Source organism: Pinus tabuliformis, chromosome 2_1, assembly GCF_031772625.1.
Source record: "Pinus tabuliformis cultivar Carrire ecotype Pingquan chromosome 2_1, CPIR1, whole genome shotgun sequence".
NCBI classification, from domain to species: Eukaryota; Viridiplantae; Streptophyta; class Pinopsida; order Pinales; family Pinaceae; genus Pinus; species Pinus tabuliformis.
Window position 1 is genome coordinate 394164873 of NC_142299.1, and position 14090 is coordinate 394178962.

A 14090-nucleotide genomic window follows, 5' to 3' on the forward strand; every position below is an offset into this window, starting at 1 on the left:
GGTTTTAATCTTATTTTCTGAAGCTTCACAAAACAAAAGTTATAGCGAAAATACCACAATGGCCTGTTTGAAGCCACAAAATTCCTACTAAAGGAGGATATGAGGGTCATTATTTATAAGAATGTCTTGAGTTGAGAGGGTCCTCAACAAGTGAACGTTGGAGGGATTTTAGGAGATTTTTTTCTTTTTATTAATTATTGACTATTCAATGACCAAAACCAATTATGAGGGCCATGCCACAACCCAATAAGGTTTTAGCCCACTAACTAGGGTTACTAACTTCAAACATGAATATCTCTCAAACCGTGAAGAATTACTTGGCATGCATATATGTTAAAATTGGAAACTAGGGCAAAACTTCATCTGGGTCATCTTATTCATGGCTGATAATATTTGTATTAGATTCCTCTCGTCGAGAGGTGTAGGATTGATATAAATATCATCCGATTCGGATAAATATTCATGGAGATATGAATCTATTTTGATTATGGAATTATTATCAAGCCAACCTACAACTCATGTAGGCTCAGAAGCCCAACAGTCGCATCTATTCAAACACCAACGTTGTGTATAAATATAGGAGGACTTCTCCTCATTTTGACACACTCATCTCATCACATCTCTCTCTCTCCACTGCTCAAAAAAGAGTCTCTTCTCTACTGCACAGAAAAGGGTCTCTCCCTCACACATGTGAAGCCAGAACTTGCTGAAACTGAAGCTGCAACTGCAGAAGTAAAGTTTGACCTGCGTGGACTAGAAGATCTCCTCATATGAACTGCGCTGTAGGTTCATATGAACTACGCTATAGGTTCATCTGAACCTCCTCTGAAATCTGCAACTTTTGGTGGTGGAATCAAGTCAATCCGACGGACGGTTTGCAAGATATCGACTGCCCTAGTTTGAAGGAAGCTGCTGAAACTGAAGCTGCAACTTCAGAAGTAAAGTTTGACCTGCATGGACCAGAAGATCTCTTCATATGAACTGCATTGTAGGTTCATCTGAACCTCCTCTGAAAGCCGCAACTTTTGGTGGTGGAATCAAGTCAATCTGACGGATGGTTTGCAAGATATCGATTGACCTAGTTTGAAGGACGCTCTTGAAACTGAACCTACAACTGCAGAAGTAAAGTTTGCCTTGCGTGGACGAGAAGATCTCCTCAAATGAACTGCTTTGTAGGTTCATCTGAACCTCCTCTGGAAGCCGCAACTTTTTGTGGTGGAATCAAGCCGATCCGTCGGTCGATTTGTGAGATATCGTCTACCCTAGTTTGATGATGAAGTCGCTAACACTGATGCTGTTGATATAGGGTTTGCTACTGCTGATATAAATCAGATTTATTGTACTATCTCTCTGCTGAATTATTGAAGATAAAAGAAGATTTGATCAAAGGGTTTCCCCACACATTGTGGGGTTTGTCCCTGGCTAGCCGCCACATCTTGTGTCTCTTGTCTTGGCTTGTTTTCTGTCGATCGTTTAATGTTCTATCTGCACTTTACCTTATGTACATGTGATTGCTGATCTGTGGAATATAATAAGAAAAAGAAGTAAACTGTTGTAAGCATGGAACATACCATAACTTAACATGGGATCAGAGCTGAGGTGAAGACAAAGCCCGAGCAAGAGCAAGAGCAATCACTGAAGAGAAAATTCGCAAGGCTATCCTAAAAGAACTATGAGGTCCTCAACACTCTTTCCTGCCGATGACAAGCTCCGTGAGAAAGCAAACTGTCACGGATAGAAGACTCCTATCGATCTAACCCTAAAAGATCAAGGAGTGTTGGACCATGTGAGAGGCAATATTGTTGAGCCTCCATCAAATGCATCCGCTGTTGCCTAGTACAAATGGAAAATTGGAGAAGTCAAAACGAAGAAGATCATCCGGGACTCTATCGACAAGCACTTGGTGGCCTACATCTCTGAACTTGACACCTCCAAGGAAATCTACGATAGACTAGTGAGTTTATTTAAAGTTAATGATGCAAATCAAGTTTTGTTTCTTAGAAATAAGCTGAGGGAAATCAAGAAGGGTAAAGATGAGAGTATGCAAGCATACTTCTTAAGAATAACCAAGATCAAGAATGATCTACTATCTATTGGGGAGGCTATTACTGACGGGGAAATGGCACCCATGACTCTTGGAGGATTACCATCCGAATGGTACATGTTCAAGACTACTCTTCTAAACAATAATGTAATTCCTGGTTTCGAGGAATTAATGGCTAGATGCATTCAAGAAGAAACAAGGGAAGAAGAGCAAGAAATGCCCATGCCTAAAGGTCCTCCTGCTGCCTTTTCTTCTCATGCTAAGAAAAGAAATAATTTCGGGACTAAATCAAAAGGAAAAGCTGGACCTAAGGGTGGAAGAAAATGACGATGTTACATCTGCGATAAAGCAGGTCACTATGCAAGGGAGTGCCCTGATAGAAAGGACTCACACCAAGACGATGATCAAAATCCCTCTTATGGCAATCAAAGGAATGACAAATTCAATAGAAAAAGTAAGAGGAGAGCTGGGAATCGAGGAAGAGGACAACCATTCAAGAAGGATAGAAATTCCAGGATGTATTAAATGCACCTGACCTCAAAAAGAACCTAGTGTCCATCTCGGCAATGGAAGACAAAGGCTACAAGGTAACCTTCAGCGATGGCAAGGTACGTATATGGAAAAATAATGTTAAATATGCCTTTACTCTTGGGTTTAGTGTTGATTCATTATATCAGGTCGATGTAAGTCCGCTAGGTGTCATGTCTTATGACACATCTCTTCAGTCCGAACTTTGGCATTGGAGGTTTACCCACCTTCATTATAAAAGTCTACTTGATGTAAGACAAATTGTGACAGGTATGCCAGAATTCCGAGTAGAGAAAGAAGGTGTATGTCCAAGATGTGCCGAAGGAAAGCTCAAAAAGGGACCATTCCCCTCAGGCCTAAGCAAGACCTCCGATATATCACAGTTGGTTCACTCAGGCATATCTAAGGCTGGCATTAAGAGGGAGACTACTACACCACATACTCTTGAGTAGAATGGTGTGGCGGAAAGGAAGAACTGTACGATTGTGGACGCTATCTCTATGGGTAGATGATGTAACAATGCCTGATGTGGAAGAACCGATGGATCCTATTTATACACCTGAGCCTTCCTCTTCCAGGAAGAGGCCATCATGGCTTAGGGGGATACTTGATGATGCTGAAGGACATGCTGCACCCCGAGGAACCTTCCGTGAAAGTAAGAAAACTAACATGTATCAGGGATACCTGACCATCATGAGCACGATCATACAAAATGAGCCTTCATCATTCTCAGATGCCATCAAGCACGAAGTATGGAAGGATGCTATGACTGAAGAATATGAGTCTATTATGAAGAATGATGTTAGGGAAGTAGTTCCCAGACCCCAAGACAAGACAATTGTCACTTCTAAATGGCTTTACAAGATAAAGCATGCAATATATGGAAGTACAGAAAAGTATAAGGCTCGTTTTGTTGCTCATAGTTTCTCCCAGAAGGAAGGTATAGACTATGATGTGATATTTGCACCTGTTGCCAGATATACAACCATCCACTTGATCATAACCCTTGTGGCTTCACAAAGATGGAACCTACATCAGATGGATGTCAAGATCGCATTCTTGCACGGTTCAATCAAAGAAGAGGTCTATGTGGAGCAACTCGAAGGATTTGAGATTTACATTGAAAATCTCATGTATGTAGGTTGAAGAAGGCTCTCTATGGGTTGAAGCAAGCGCCCCGAGCACGGTATGAGAGGATCGATAGCTACTTGATGAAGCTGGGATTCACTAGGAGTGAAGCCGATCCTAACCCTTTACTTTAAGGTTGAAGATGACAAACCTCTCATACTAGTGCTGTATATGGATGACCTCTTTCTAACAGGTGCAGACCCTCTCATTCACAAATGTAAGAGGGAGTTGGCTTCTGAATTTGAAATGAAGAACCAAGGACTTGAAGTGTGGCAGAAGCCAAGGGAAATTTTCCTATCTCAAGGAAAATATGTGGTGAAGATTCTGAAAAGATTTGGTATGATGGACTGCAAGCCTGTGACTAACTCGACGATTTTAACTTTTAGAAGTTATATGGTAGTGATGTCGGACCAGATTTGGGAAATGCCTCTGAGTCTCAAAAACTCATTCGCATTGATGTTCTTGGTGAACCTCCGTCCGAACATATGTTTTTCAGTTAGCATTGTGAGCTCATATTTGGTTGAGCCTCACTAGATTGGTGCCAAGAATCTTCTGAGATGTCTTTAGGACACAATCTCTCATGGATTGAGATACACTATCAGAAATTTGTAACTGCATGATTATTCAAATGCTGATTAGGCAGGTAATGTGGAGGATCACTAGAGCACTTTTTAGTGTTGTTTCTCTATGATTCTGCTTCGATATAATGGATGAGCAAGAAGTAGAAGTCGGTTGCCATAAGCACCGCCGAGACTGGATACATATCTACGAGTATGATCTCGTATGAAGCTGCCTGGTTGGGGAAGCTCTTCAGTGAGCTGTTTGAAAACATACCACTGTGATTCTCTGTAACAACCAGAGGTGGGATTCAATTATTGAGGAATCCCAAATTTTTCGATTGCTCCAGCAGATAGACATCATCTGGGATATGGTAAGACGATGAGCAAGGAGGCTCCATTGCATTAAGATGATGTACAGGTCGATACACCTTGTCAAAGCCCCGAGGAAAGATCTAATCTGTGATTTTCCCAAACGACTTGGAGTCATCAAGAAACCCTTGTACAAGGGTCCTGCATGGTGCATACGTTGAGCTCTGGGAGCTTTGAGGACTTGCGGTTCTTACTGGAGCAACATACGACCACAAGGTGACTCACCCTCCCCTGGTGGTGCGCACTGGAACAAGATGATTCGCTCTCTTGTGGGACAAGATGATTCGCTCTCTTGTGGAACAGGATGATTCGCTCTCCTATGTAGCAAGATGATTAGTTCTCCTATGAGGCCTGGATTGATGTGTTCTCCATGGCAACTGTAGCAGGATTGATGTGTTATCCTGTGAGGCCTGGATTGATGTGTTCTCCATGGCAACTGTAGCAGGATTGATGTGTTCTCCTGTGAGGCCTGGATTGATGTGTTCTCCATGGCAATTGTAGCAGGATTGATGTGTTCTCCTGTGAGGCCTGGATTGATGTGTTCTCCATGGCAGGCTGGATTTATGTGTTCTCCATGGGGATTGTAGCAAGATTGATGTGTTCTCCTGTGAGGACAGGATTGATTAGTTCTCCTGTCGAGGCATCCTACCCATGTAGTCTGGGACTCATGGGAAGTACCTCTCATCTGATCAATGAGTAGGGAAATGAAGTTAGGTACCATAGTAGTACCGATGGACGCATCGTGTATCTACTGTACTCCCTATGCTGGGATGACCTCTATTGATCTGGGATCAATGATATTAGTCTGGGACCAGTGGTAGGAGTTGTACCATACTATGACACTAACTTCGGGTCGGTTGAGACTGGTCTGGGACCAGTGGTACATACTCTGAGACTGACTTCGTGTCAGTGCAGTGCTGGTCTGGGACCAGTGAGAGGGGTACATACTATGACGCTGACTTCGGGTTGGTTGAGCCTGGTCTAGGACCAGTGGTACACTCTTTGAGACTTGGATACTGGTCTTGAACTAGTGGTAGGAGTGGTACTTACTATGAAGCTGGCTTCGGGTCGGCTGAGACTGGTCTGGGACCAGTGGTACGCACTCTGAGAGTGACTTTGAGTCAGTGGAGGATGTTACTGGTCTGGGACCAGTGGAGTTACTATGACGCTGACTTTGAGTTGGTTGAGACTGGTCTGGGACTAGTGGTACATACTTTGAGACTAACTTTGAGTCAGTATGATACATCCTCAATCATTTCTTCTTCTTCATAATTCAGACAAAAGCAAAGAAGAACTGAACAATGCAAGAGTAGAGCAAAATAGAGCAGAACAATACAGATCAGTACAGGGCAGAGCAAGACAAATTAGAACAGGCATAATAGAGCAGATCAGGGCAAGGGTCAGGCTGTACAGGGCAGTGCATTTGATGGATGTATAGTAATGACGGATTGACAGATTGCAGATGAAGTTCTCCCTAGTTGAGAGGGAGTGTTAAAATTGGAAACTATGGCAAAACTTCATGTGGGTCATCTTATTCATGGCTGATAATATTTTTATTAGATTCCTCTCGTCGTGAGGTGTAGGAATGATATAAAGATCATCCGGTTCCGATAATTATTCATGGAGATATGAATTTATTTTGATTATGGAATTATTATCAAGCCGATCTACAACTCATGTAGGCTCAGAAGCCCAACAATCGCATCTATTCAAACACCAACGTTGTGTATAAATATAGGAGGACTTCTCCTCATTTGGACACACTCATCTCATCACATCTCTCTCTCTCTATTGCGTAGAAAAGAGTCTCTTCTCTACTGCGCAGAAAAGGGTCTCTCCCTCACACATGTGAAGCCGAAAGCTGCTGAAACTGAAGCTGCAATTGCAGAAGTAAAGTTTGACCTGCGTGGACCAGAAAATCTCCTCATAAGAACTGCGCTATAGGTTCATTTGAACCTCCTCTGAAAGCCGCATCTTTTGGTGGTGGAATCAAGTCAATCCGATGGACGATTTGCAAGATATCGACTGCCCTAATTTGAAGGAAGCTGCTGAAACTGAAGCTGCAACTGCAGAAGTAAAGTTTGACCTGCGTGGACCAGAAGATCTCCTCATGTGAACTGAGCTATAGGTTCATCTGAACCTCCTCTAAAAGCCGTAACTTTTGGTAGTGGAATCAAGTCATTCCGACGGACAGTTTGCAAGATATCGACTGCCCTAGTTTGAAGGAAGCTGCTGAAACTAAAGCTGCGACTGCAGAAGTAAAGTTTGATCTGCGTGGACCAGAAGATCTCCTCATATGAACTGCGTTGTAGGTTTATCTGAACCTCCTCTGGAAGCCGCAAATTTTGGTGGTGGAATCAATCCGATCCGATGGTCCGTTTGTGAGATATCGTCTGCCCTAGTTTGATGATGAAGCCGCTAATGCTGATGCTGCTGATCTAGGGTTTGCTACTGCTGATATAAATCAGATTTATTGTACTATTTCTCTCTGTTGAATTATTAAAGATAAAAGAATATTTGATCAAAGGGTTTCCCCACACATTGTGGGGTTTGTCCCTGGCTAGCCGCCACATCTTGTGTCTCTTGTCTTGGCTTGTTTTCTGTCGATCGTTTAATGTTCTATCTACACTTTACTTTATGCACATGTGATTGCTAATCTGTGGAATATAATAAGAAAAAGAAGTAAACTGTTGTAAGCATAGAACATACCATAACTTAACAATATATCAACGGAAACATCTTAACGAGTAGGATCCATCTAGGATATCCTTGACTCAGAATAGAGTAAGTCGTCAAGTCAAAATTCCCATGCAAGATCGGGGTAGTCCCTGCTGCTGCTTGGGTTGACATCAATGACAACCACTGATCAACAATATCCCCCTTTGGCATTGATCGCAACACAAGTACTCCCCCTGCGATCTTGACACCTCTTCCTACCGCCTTCTCTTCTCCTTTGTCATCAATGGCAAAGGGTAATGCCCCCTGAAAAACAACCATCTTGCGGACTTGTACACACCTCCACTCCACCTTTCTACTCGAGTAGATAAGAGAAAGAGTCTAACGAAAACTTGGGAGAATCCCAAGATTTTGGGGAAGATACTCAAATGCTTCCCGAGGTAATGGTTTGGTAAAGATATCAACAATTTGTTCCTTTCTGCCAACATATTCAAGCTTGATATTCTTTTCAGTGACATGCTCTCTAACGAAATGATATTTAATCGGAATGTGCTTCATTTGGAATGCATCACAGGATTCTTGGAGATACTGATGGCGCTGGTGTTATCGCAAAAGATGGGAATAGACTAATCAAACTTGACTTGAAGATCTTGCGAAGTTTGCTTCATCCAAAGAACTTGAGTACAATAAGTTGTTGCCGCGACATACTTTGCTTCTGCTGTGGATAACGAGATTGAAGACTGTGTTTTACTTAACCATGAAAAAATACAACCACCTAGATAGAATGTTGCTCCATTGATACTCTTATGATCATCAACACTTCCTTCCCAATCTGCATCTGTATAAGCTTGGATGACCAGATCATTTCCTTTGGGATACCATAGACCATATTCTGCAATGCCCATAAGATATCGAAGAATTATTTTGATGGCCATAATATGAGATTCTTTTGGTGCTGCTTGGAATATTGCTACTTGTCCAACTTCCTACATCACATCAGGCCAGGAGGCTGTCACATATAAGAGACTACCAATCATGGAACTATACAACCTTTGATCCACATCCTTTGACGAATTTTCTAAGCTTAAATTGCAACATGTTACCATAGGGATAAGGACTGGCTTGCAATCTTCCATCTGGAATTTCTTGAGCATTTCTTTGATGTACTTGGTTTGATATATGAACATTCCTTTATCCTCCTCAGAAATCTGAAGCCCTAAAATATATGTCAGTTTTCCAATCATAGATATTTCAAACTCACTTTACATTTTTGTGACAATGTCTTTACTTAATTTTTCATCATTGCTTCCAAAGATTATATCATCCACATATACATAGATAATTTTTAGGTTATCTCGATCCACTTTCACATAAAGATTGATGTCAGCGCTTCCTTTCTTGAATTCTTGTTGATGTAGATATCCGTCAAGACAAGCATGCCAAGCCCTAGGAGCTTGCTTGAGATCATCTAGAGCCTTCTTTAATCTGCAGATGTAGTCTTCTTTGTCAGAGAGCAGAAAACCTTCGGGTTTTTCAATATAAACTTCTTCCTCCAATTCACCATTTAGAAAATCTAACTTAACATTTAATTGGTAGACCTTGATTTTTCTCGAGCAAGCATAAGCGAGAAACATCCTGATAGCTTCCATTTTGGCAACGGGAGAAAATGTTTCTTCAAAATCGATTCCTTCAACCTGTGCATATCCTTTGCAGACTAATCTTTCCTTGTTCCTGGTAACCTGTAATCCTTCAATTGTTTTTCCCCTGATCCTGTAGTGAACCTGCCATCTTGTTCAAACTACCTTCCCTTCAATTGTAGACTTGTGCCATATACTGTTGCATAGACTCCTCTACAAACATTAAGGAGTCATAAAGCCAGATTGTTCAAAATAGTGAGTCACCTAACCAGATTGTTCAAAATAGTGTAAAAATTTCTCTTTTCCCACCCCGGTTTTCAGTTTCACCTTATTTCTCCCATGTAGTTAAATGCCCATTCCCATAACCATACATTTAACAGACTGAAAAAAATAAATATGGCTGAAAACACAAATTCTGGAAATTTTTTCAGAATGCTAGAAATTGCAGAAATAAAAATCAGCAATTAAAAACAGCCATTAAAACACATTAAAACACTGATATTTTTGGTCAACTTGACCCTGGAAAAACCCCCTACAACTCTTGGGGAAAACCAGTTTGAGAGCTCTTCTTTATTTCTGAAAATTGCCTTTTTACAGTGAGAATTATTCAGCAAAAAATCAGCAAGCAAATTTACAACTTATCTCCTTTCCCGTGCCTCACAGCAATCTGGAAATTACAGCAAACAGGATAGCAATAAATGCTGTACGACCTCCGTTTTGTGTGCAGAAAAATAAGCAAACTTCTCCTCGATGTTTGTGCAAAAATCTGCTTTTCACTATGTGCTGAATCAGCTGTACAAATCTGCTCAACTGCTGCCTTGGAATGTGTGCCAAGCTGCTGTCTCCTTCTCCTTCCTGCTCAGAAATCTCTCTTGCTCTCTTGCTCTCCTTCTCCCAATCTGCTCATGAAAGAATGAATGACCTTTTCCTCCTTTTCCTCCTTTAATATAACTCCAAGTGACTTTTGGGTGATCTCTAAATCCAATGGCTGAAATAGATTTAGATCAATGGTTGAGATTAAATGCTCATTTAAATCTCACTTTCTATTTTTTAATTCACCCCACTTTAATAAAGACCCACTTAGTCATTTATTTCCAAAGTCACTTTTCCTTTCTAATTTTTCATTGACTTTATAAAAGTCACTTTAAAATTAGACTTAATAACTTTATCACTTAAAGTCACTTTTAAATTAGATTTAACTTTATAAAATTATAAAGTCACTTTAGGAGAAAAATTAAATTCTTTTGGACACTTTTCCCTAGGCCAAAGATCAAAGCCTAAGGGAACCACCTGTCCTCCGGTACCAAATTTCAACACTCACTCTTACCGAGGAAGGTGTTCCTCACCACACCCATCTTGTCTCTGAAGTAGACATGCTTGCCCCGTGGTAAGGCTTTGGTAAGGATATCTGCAACCTGCTCATCAGTGGAAATATACTCAAGCTTCACAACTCCCTTCTGAACATAGTCTCTGATGAAATGATATCTGATCCCGATATGCTTTGACCTGTCATGAAATACTGGATTCTCCGTGAGTTTAATGCAACTCTGATTATCACAGTAAATCACTGAAGGTCTCAATGGCTGACCAAATAAGCCAGATGGCCTCACAACTAGCTAGACTGGCTGCCATATACTCTACTTCCGCTGAACTCAGTGCTACTGACTGCTGCTTCCGGCTGAACCATGACACTACTGCTGAACCCAACCCAAAACAACACCCTGAAGTGCTCTTCCTATCAGAAGCACAACCTGCCCAATCAGAATCAGTGTATCCTGCCAATCTCACTCCATCTCCCTGCCTGTAGTCCAGACCATAATCCACTGTCCCCTGCAAGTACCGCAAAATGTGTTTTGCAGCCACCCAGTGAACCTTCCTAGGCTCACACATAAACTGACTCATCGTGTTGACTGCAAAACAGATATCTGGTCTAGTGTTGACCAAATACATCAAGGAACCAATCAGCTGCCTGTACAATGTGGGATCCACCAACTCGGAATCCGAAGCATGAAGCTTCTTCCAGTTGGTGATCATCGGTGTCGACATGGGTCTACAATCCTCCATGTGGAATCTGCTAAGGATGTCCACAATATACTTCCCCTGCCCCAGGAAGAAATGCCCCTCCTCCTGCCACACCTCCAAACCCAAAAAGTAATGCATCAAGCCGATGTCCTTCATCTCAAACTCCGCCGCAAGATCTCTCTTGCAGTGCTCTATGAGTCTCTCTGCACCTGTAATGATCAAGTCATCCACATACAACACCAGAATGAGAGGCTCCTCACCAATCACAATAAAGTAAAGGTTCGGATCTGCCTCACTCTTTGTGAAACCCATCCCCTGCAAGTATGCATCTATCCTGGAGTACCAAGCTCTGGGAGCTTGCTTCAGGCCATAAAGGGCCTTCTTCAATATGCACACATGGGACTCCTTCCCATGCACCTCAAAACCCTGTGGCTGCTCAATGTACACCTCCTCCTGTATGAAGCCATTGAGAAATGCGGTCTTCACATCCATCTGGTGGATCTTCCAACCCATCTCTGCTGCTATCGAGCCACGGGAGCGAAGGTCTCCTCATAATCAACTCCCTCTACCTGGGAGAACCCTCTAGCCACAAACCTCGCTTTGAATTTCTCAATGCTGCCATCTGCAGCATGCTTTACCTTGTAAAGCTATCTGGAAGTAACCACGGATTTGCCCTCAGGCCTCGGCACCACCTCCCAAACATCATTCTTCATGATAGAAGAATACTCCTCCTGCATGGCCTCTCTCTAGACCTGCTGGCTAGCTGCCTCCTCATAGCTAGAAGGCTCAGAGTCAAGGATGCTGGTAACCATCGCCATATAGCTACAAAACCTCTCAGGTGGTCTACTCTCTCTGACCGGCCTCTTCGGCTCAGCAACAGATGTGGCATCTCTCAAGGTGTCCTGAAGCCACTTGGGCTTCCTCTTCCCTGAGCATGCTTCTCCCATAGGAGAATGAAACTCCTCCTCCTCATCACCATTAGTAGCCTGAACTCCTGACTGTCTGTCTGCTGTCCTCCTGCCTGCACCTGAACCTGTAGAAGCTGAGGTACCGTGTGAACTGTCCATCAGTGGACTCCCTAGTGAACTGCTCTGCATGCTGCCCGGAGCACCACCCCTCTGGCTCGGCGAGCCACTGCTCACTGATGGACCTGACATCCTCATAGATGTACCTCCGGATCCTCCTGATCCCTGCCCACTGGATCCTTGCGACTGACTCAACTGCTGCTGAGGGTCTGGCTGATCCAGATACTCTAACTCCCGTGACCTCCTAAAGGCCCTGTCCTCCTCGAACTTCACATCCCGTCTGACAACAACTCTCCTCTGTGCAGGAATGTAAATCCGAAAGGCCTTTGAGGTCTCACTGTAGCCCACAAAGATACCCTTCTCTGCGGTGGGCTCTAGTTTGGTCCTCTCCTCCTTGGGTATATAGGAGTATGTAATGCATCCAAAGATATGAAGATGACCAAGATCAGGTTTCTTCCCAGAGAAAGCCTCCTCAGGAGTCATGTGCCCCAAGGCACGATGCGGACTCCTGTTCTGCAAGTAAACAGCTGTGTTGCAGGCCTCTGCCCACAAGAACAATGGCAACCCCTGATCATGTATCATGGCTTTGGCAGCCCCTATGATGGATCTGTTCTTCCTCTCTGCAACTCCGTTCTGCTGGGGGTTGTAAGGAACAGTAAACTCCCTCCTAATGCCTGCCTCCGCACAATAGTCAACAAACTCTCCAAGGGTGTACTCTCCTCCATTGTCCGACCTCAAGGACTTGATCTTTCGACCTGTCTGAGTCTCCACAAGAGCTCTGAACTCCTGAAACCGCTTGAAGACCTCACTCTTGGTCTTCAAAAAATAAATCCAGGTCCTCCTGGAGTGATCATCAATGAATAACACATAGTACTCATATCCACTCAAGGAAACATGAGACATCCGACCGCTCACATCGGAATGAATCAAATCAAGTATCCCCGTCGCTTTGCTGTCACTGCTGGGAAAAGGGGATTTGGCAAACTTGCCCATCACACAACCTCTGCAAGTATCAAAGTGATCAGTACTGAAATCTGGCACACCTGTAGTGATCTCCCGCAATGTCCTCAAGGCTCCATGATACATGTGTCCCATCCTGCGGTGCCAAATCTCACACAGCTCAGAACTGCTAGCTCTGCTGTCAGTACTACTGCTCAATGCCAAAAGGGGCTGGAATGCAAACTTGTACACCTTTGCATGGCGTACACCTATCACTCTAGCTGAATCAGCTGGAGCGTCCCCGGGATACATCAACACCTGTCCTCCCCTGAACAGTACCTCATATCCTCTGTCCTCCAAAGCTGAGACGGATATGAGGTTCTTCCTCATCCCTGGCACATAAAGAACCTCTGACACCTTCAAGGGAGGTTTGGACTCCCTCTGAAATGTCACTACCCCCACCCTGACTGCTCTAACAACTCTGTCATCACCGAGTACTACCTCAATATCAGTGCCACTCTCTGAAAGCTCTGAGAAGTACTCCCGGACTCCTGTCATGTGACGTGAAGCCCCACTGTCCACATACCAGATACCTGAAGATGCTCCGCTAATCGAGGGAAAAGCATGCTCCCTCTGAACCTGTGTGGCAGGTGATCCTGTACTAGAGGACTCACACGTAGTGAACGCAAACTCTCAGTCAAAACGACCAGCAAAGTCCTCAATCTCTGCTGAAGCTGCCACGTCCTGGTTCTTCCCCTTCTTCTTCTTCTTCTTCTCCGGACACACAACTGCATAGTGTCCCATCTTTTGACGATTCCAACACTTCACCTTGGAATAGTCCTTCTGTGAGTTACCCTATTTACCTTTACCTTTGCCTTTGCCCCCACCACTGCTTGTGGAAGCCTGCTTCTTCCCTTTGCCTTTCTTGCCTCCTGCCACCAGTGCTACGTCCTCATCCTGCTCAACTGGCTTGGCTGCCCCAAGCTGTCCTTTCCTGATCTCTGTCTGGATACAATCATCCCAAAACCTCTCCCATGTGGGAAGGGTCTCACGTGCACAAACCCCATCAGCAAAGTTCAACCATGAACGGGGGAGACCATTCACTGCAATACGCACCAACTCAGTGGATGGAATGGCCTCTCCAATCGCTGCCAACTCATCT